The 7,366-nt window shown below is 25.2% G+C and overlaps 1 long non-coding RNA gene across 1 annotated transcript; it reads right to left on the bottom strand.

The window, feature by feature from the left end:
• Positions 1–888: 888 nt before the first annotated feature.
• Positions 889–2,582, bottom strand: LOC122195982 (uncharacterized). Its single transcript, XR_008226648.1, has 3 exons — positions 1,990–2,582; positions 1,081–1,918; positions 889–1,013 (listed from the first exon to the last, which is right to left on the bottom strand). It is a non-coding gene; the product is annotated as an uncharacterized LOC122195982 (long non-coding RNA).
• Between the last annotated feature and the right edge of the window lie 4,784 nt (positions 2,583–7,366).

Raw genomic sequence — 7,366 nt, 5'->3', positions numbered from 1 at the left:
GCATGTCATCTTAAAATAAAACACATAATGTATCAAATATCATTTATAGATTCATTTCTACTGGGACGTGATGCACATAAAACAACTTTGTATTCTTATATAGGGTTCAAACTACATTTAATTTGCATAGAGAGCATAATGTAATACTGATAACCCATATATTTATTTAATTTTTACTTTAATTCTCAATTTATTATTTATTTCTATTCTAATAGTAATTACAAATTCTCTTGTGCGTGGTATGTCATTTTGTATTGTTTAGGTTAAAAAATGATTGTTTTTATTTCAACTTTAGTCCGTATTTCATATATTAAGGTTTCATGTTTATTATTTAGATCAAATTTAATTGGAGAAAAATCATACATACTTTAAAACGCATGCAAATAACATCAAAGATAAAAAAAAAGGAAGTGAATAACTCAATAAAAAATGACCACTCATATACTTTTGGACACAAAAGCATGCATATCTAAAGATATAATTAGAAAAGGGAAAAGAAAATTAGTAAACACATACGTATAAACTTAATTAATACACATTCGTATATGTCTACTCAGACACATAAAACCACACACACCCAACCATATATATCCACACATACAACATCCCACTTAAATCAAGAGCGGCAATTTGGGAATTCTACGTTTTCTCACTTTGTTTTTCGTTTCAATCTTCATCATTAAATATACATATTCTCTCCGTTCTATTTTTATTTTTGTTACTATTTATTTCCTTCATTCTTCATTTTAACTCCATCATATTAATTTATGCACAATTTCATCATTTTATTGGTTTCTTTCAAAAAAAAAAAAAAAACCATTATGAAAACAACTGGTGTCTTAATCAATCATAACAGAGCTTATGCAATGCAACATTAACTATACTGCATAATTAAGATATGGATCCAATAATACCAAGAATATTATTCACAAATGAACCATATATGAGAATAAACTTAATGATTATCAAATAGAGGCAAACTGTCTCAATCCTCCGTCCCTGCATGTACTTACCTGCATATGAGCAAATTTCAATATTTTAACCGGAATTTAAAAAATAAAATAAAAAAAAAACACTTACCTGTAAATAACAATTTGCTTTCGTGAGGCACCAATACTTCAACAGGAATAAAAAAAAAACTTAATAGTTTTTTGTTATTTGCATTTGAACAATAAATAAACCCCTGATAACTAAATATAAAAAAAAAGTAATCAAAACAAAAAGGTGATAAAAAGCAGCTTGTGATGAAGTAAAAAGCTCCAGTTTTAGTGTTTGTAAGTGTAAAAAATGTACATACTTCAAGAATTCAATAGAAGAACCCTCAGATCATCATAATTCTTCTCTTTCTAGTCAGATTCTCACATGTAGCCTATCAAGATTCAAGATTTCAAGTGTATTAAGCATTAACGATGGAAATAAGAAAACTACAACAATAATCATACAACTTAACAAATATTGATATTTCACTTCCAAAGGGATGAAAACATCAAATAACTGATTTGTGATATTCAACCATATGTATGAACAAAACATAGGAATATTAGAAAAAATGTATGTCAAAAATACACTTTCATCAGTAGCAAAAACAGTATCCAGAGTACACCTTAAAGTCCATGTATATTTTCTTGACAATAATAACCAAACACAAGAAAGAGGGTTAAATCCAAGCACAAAACACGAGAAAATTAAGAAAAATGTATGTCAAAAGCCCGCTTCCATACTTGTTTCTGCCAATTTTGCCCATCAACAGCTTTCCATTCACAACTATGATATGTTTCACTTTGACCCAGATTGAAGGATGGCCTTTAAAGACTCGACCATAAATCATAGGAAGACGACGGGAATGGTCGAGGTGATACGACACCAAAAGGGGCTTTGCTAATAACATTAAAAAAATACTAAACTTTTACCTAGTAACCTGCAACAAAAAAAGAAAAAGAAATCAGAACTCGTGAACCTACTTTGCTTTAAAACACACATCAGACTCACTGGAATCTATAAATCATCCCTCCGACTTCTCCAGAGCTCCAAAATTTTCATCACAACGACAAAAATAATAACACAAACAATTATCTTATAACTAAAAAGCAGCATAACATATGTCTAATTGAAAAAACAACCGATTGGGCGATAAAGAGATCAAGGTGGATTCTTTTAGGTAGATTTCATGTTATCAAACATGTGTAGGTCTTGGCAATGACGGGAAACGGTGGTTGTGAGAGAGATGGCTGTTTGACTGTGGCGTTGGATCGTGTTTGACCCGAAGCAACTCGATTGTATATCTGTTGTTGTGCAATCAGTTGCCCCAAGAGTTGTATGGGGGAGATATGAGTGAAGGCAGGTGTAATCTATAGATATTTGCCTGGTCGTCATCTACATCTTCTACTGGTAGGCGTTGGTCGCCGATTGAGAGAGTTCAACATTTTAGGGTTTTAATCGGCTGACAGAAGAGATGCAATTTATATAAAGTGTATCTTCTCTTGACTAATTCAATTGCTGAAAGTGCCATTCAATTGTTGAAAAAAGAGGATACGATTCAATTCCTAAAAGCAAGGGATACTGATTCAAAAGTGTTGATAGTGGATAAAATACTTTGTACCCATTGCATTATTATTTATAATATTTATATTATAATATTATTTTATTGATGGTTAGTTGTACTCTTAGCTTAATAGTTTGGACGTCTTAAAAAAATATTATTATTATATTAAATCTATTTATAGAAATAGTTAGATTTCTTTTATAAGATAGTATATATATATATATATATATATATATATATATATATATATATATATATATATATATATATATATATATATATATATATATATAGGTTCAGGTTCATTTGAGACCATTATAATTTTGTGAGACCGTGAGACCAAATCTAAAAATAATTTTAAAATGCAAAATAAATAGAAAAATCCAAAAATTCTTTTTTTAAATGTTATTTTCGGAACTTGAATTAACTGAAAAAAATATAAAAAAAAATAAAAAAAAATCCGTTTTTTTTTTTGAAAAATACGTGAAATATTCTAAATAGAATATTTCACTGACATATTCTAAAAAATAATTTTAAAATGCAAAATAAATGGAAAAACCTTAAAATTCTTTTTTTAAATATTATTTTCGGAACTTGAATTAACTAAAAAAAATTAAAAAAAAAATTAAAAAAAATTAAAAAAAAATTCTACTTTTTTTGAAAAATACGTGAAATATTCTAAATAGAATATTACACTGTACATATTCTAAAAATAATTTTAAAATGCAAAATAAATGGAAAAATCAAAAAAAAAATTAAATATTATTTTCGGAACATGACTTAACTAAAAAAAAAATAAAAAAAAAATAAACAAATGCGTCTCACGGTCTCACAAAATATAAGTGGTCTCAAATGAACCTAACCCTAAATATATATATATATATATATATATATATATATATATATATATATATATATATATATATATATATATATATATATATATATATAGGGTTAGGTTATTTTGTTTTCACTATCTATTGTGTGCATGTATGACTGATTCTGGACCAATCATTTTAGTTATTTTAAGAAAGTAATTAATGCATATTATATGTTGAAGATATAATGAATATTAATTACATCTTCAGCATTTAATATACATTAATTAGTTTCTTAAAATAACTAAAATGATTGGTCCAGAATCAGTCATACATGCACACAATAGATAGTGAAAACATTTGAACCTAACTCTTTCTCTCTCTCTCTCTCTCTCTCTCTCTCTATATATATATATATATATATATATATATATATATATATATATATATATATATATATATATATATATATAGGGAAAGGTTATATGGAAAATAAAGAATTAGGGCAACACATGTTGGAACCAATAAAAACATGACAACACATCACTTTGGAATAACTACATAAATAACTTCCATAGTACATTGTTTATGAATAAAGAAATGGACACGTGTCACTTGATCATTGGTTCCAGCATATGTTGCCCTAATTAATCATTTTCCATTGAACCTAAACCTATATATATATATATATATATATATATATATATATATATATATATATATATATATATATATATATATATATAGGGTAAGGATAAAATGAAAACAACAAGAAACTTGAGAACGCGAGAACACTTCTAGACCAATCATTTTGCAAAGGTATATTACTAATTGTATATTTAATTTAAATTAAAACAAATTAAATTTAAATCTTAATTTCCTAAAATTTAGCGATATTGATTACATTTACCTAAAAAAAATTAACCTTTTTTTTATTAGTGGATGATAAAAATAATTTCTATTTATTTTAGACAGATAAAAAAATCGATTTTTTTATTTATAATTCATCATAATATTATCAAATATGTATGATTTAAACACATTTGTAATTATTAAAATATATGGTTGTAATCATAAATGAATACAACACAATTTAAAAGATAATTCTTTTATTTTTAAATGAATAAATCATACTTGAATATATTGACAAATAAAAAAAATCAATACATTAATAGTTCATTATCCTCCCAAACACTATTATATTGATAAATAAATCTTTCAAAGATTGAGTTTATACAATATTTATATTCATAAATGAATATGTCTAAACTAATTTCTAACACTTATACATAATTATATTCAGTAATGATTAAACCACTTCAATGGAAAAAATTACAAAATTCATCGTTGTGTCAACCATTTTCTTGAATCGGTCGCATCCTCATTCTTCTATTTGAATCAAACAACTCGCGAGCTTGTGTAAGGAGTAGTGATGCCTAAAGATATTCCAACATTCTTTTTTCTTTGATCAATATCTACAAAATGACAATATTATGTAAATACTGTAATATAATAAAAGAAATATTAAAATGAATGATTGGTAGCAAAATCATATGTTGTTATAATCATAAATAATTATAACTGGTCATCTAATCGTTTATGTTGCAAATAGTTATAATCATAAATGATTTTTATCGGTGTCTTCTAATCATATGTGCAACATTATTTATTATAATAAATGATTATAACGAACATAATCAAACATTTTTTTTTATATTAAAGAATTCGACAGTGAAATGTTAATTATTGAAGGCTAACATTGATTTTTAAATGGTGATCGTATTGATACTTGAAGCTTCGCTGGTGAAGGAATTGAATATCAAAATTTTCAATCAAGATTGGATAGGTCTCTATTTTTCTTGAGATTACTTGAGGTGCATATGATATTAGACATGTGAACCTCTTTGCGTGATTCTCCTTCCAATGAGGTAAACTTCCCTTTCTCCTTTACTCTCTATAATATTAGAAAAAAACACCCAACTTCAACAAGTTCTTTCATATTCTTCATTTTTGTTCATATTGTTCTTCATCACTTCTTCATTATGCTCTTCAAATTTTGAATCCAAACCAATTTTCTGATCAAGCACCCAATTTCACAATAACCATTCTATTCTTATCTAATCTCGGTCATTCATCAACAAAAATTTAGAACATAATCTCTAATCATTCAATAATCGGTAAATCTTCATATCTCCGTGAATAATGAGAAATACTAATTGAAATTAGTCAATGGAATTGAGACCTCATACAAATCAGAACTTCATGAAATTGATTTTCAAAATTAAGAAAAAACTACTGAGATTGAAAAATTATACAAAATTTTTGGAATCGATCAAAGAAGAACATGAAATTAATCTGAAATCAAATCATGAATCAGCAAATGATTTAAACGCACATATGATTCAGATGAAAAATATGATTTACAAATTGAACAACGATTCCGATTCACAGCCAAATCAATCAAGAAACACGAAAGAATTAAGATGCGATGACCAATAATATGAAAGGAAAGAAGAGAGATGGTGAGAAATCTTAGGAAATAGGTAAATTTGCAATTCCTATTACACCCTTATGGCCATTTAAAAGTTACACTTTAATGCCAGTAGTTTTAGAATTTTTCATAAATCGCTCGTTTAATAATAACCTTAGATCTAAAGATTTAAATGGTCAGATCTATTCTCACGTTTTCAACCTTTTAGGTGTTTTCATTTGATCCTACTCATATATATATATATATATATATATATATATATATATATATATATATATATATAGAGAGAGAGAGAGAGAGAGAGAGAGAGAGAGAGAAGAGTTATATGGAAAACAAAAAAAACCCTAAAAATCATAAAAATGCATAAAAAAATACTTAGAGAACACAAATCTTTTTTTACTATATATTCTTAAAAACCGCATTTTTTTACAAATTCTCTGAAAAAAAAATTAATCGATTTTTTATTTTTTATTTTTTATTATTTTACTTGTTTTAAATTTTTAAATTTTTTTGGTTTTTTTTCAAAAAAAAATTCAGCGAAATTATATAAAAAATTGCGATTTTAAGAATATAAAGTCAAACAAAAAAAAGATTTGTGATCTCTAAGTGTTTTTTAATGTATTTTTATGATTTTTAGGGTTTTTGTTTTCCATACAACCTATATATATATATATATATATATATATATATATATATATATATATATATATATATATATATATATGTGTGTGTGTGTGTGTGTGTGTGTGTGTGTTTAATTTAATCATATCTAATATATTAAAAAAAAAAAAATCAAAACCTTGTCATCATATTGATTTTTTGTTATTAAAAAAATAAACAATTTGTAACATTATCATATTATTTTTCTTCCATATTGCCATTTTGGATCTATTTATTTAATACATCTTTACAAAATTTTGACATTCCCATTAAAATTAGTTTTTCTATGATTTTGACACTCGCATTGAAGAACCAAAGGAAGAACAAACTGTTTGGAAGAGAATAATCGCATGTCTTCAAAATCGATTGTAGGAGATAAAATATATTGTTTTCCAATCAATTAGTGATTTGCAATCATCGGGTTTCGCTAATCGATTATGCAAAATATGAAATAATAAAGAATCATGTTGTGATAAATAGCTTAATTATGGTAGGTATTTCAAATGGGTATTTTAGTAATTTTGTTATAATCTAATTTAAATATATTGTTTTTAATTTTTCAAATATATAAAATATGATTAAATTAGGTACTTGAGTATATATGTGAGTTTATAGGTCTATAAAGATAAATATATATATATATATATATATATATATATATATATATATATATATATATATATATATATATATATATATATATATATATATATATATATATATATATATAACGATAAAAATGAAATTATCCTTTTTTTTAGAAGCTGTGGAATAAAGTCGAATCGGTTTTCTTGAAAAACAGTTTTTCTAAAACGATATCGGTTAAAACGAACCGTCAGTTGAATTAATTTTGCT

Source organism: Lactuca sativa, chromosome 9 (genome assembly GCF_002870075.4).
Source record: "Lactuca sativa cultivar Salinas chromosome 9, Lsat_Salinas_v11, whole genome shotgun sequence".
In the NCBI taxonomy this organism is placed as follows: domain Eukaryota; kingdom Viridiplantae; phylum Streptophyta; class Magnoliopsida; order Asterales; family Asteraceae; genus Lactuca; species Lactuca sativa.
The sequence above is the reverse complement of the archived record's forward strand: the minus strand, read 5'-3'. Positions and strand labels throughout refer to the sequence as shown.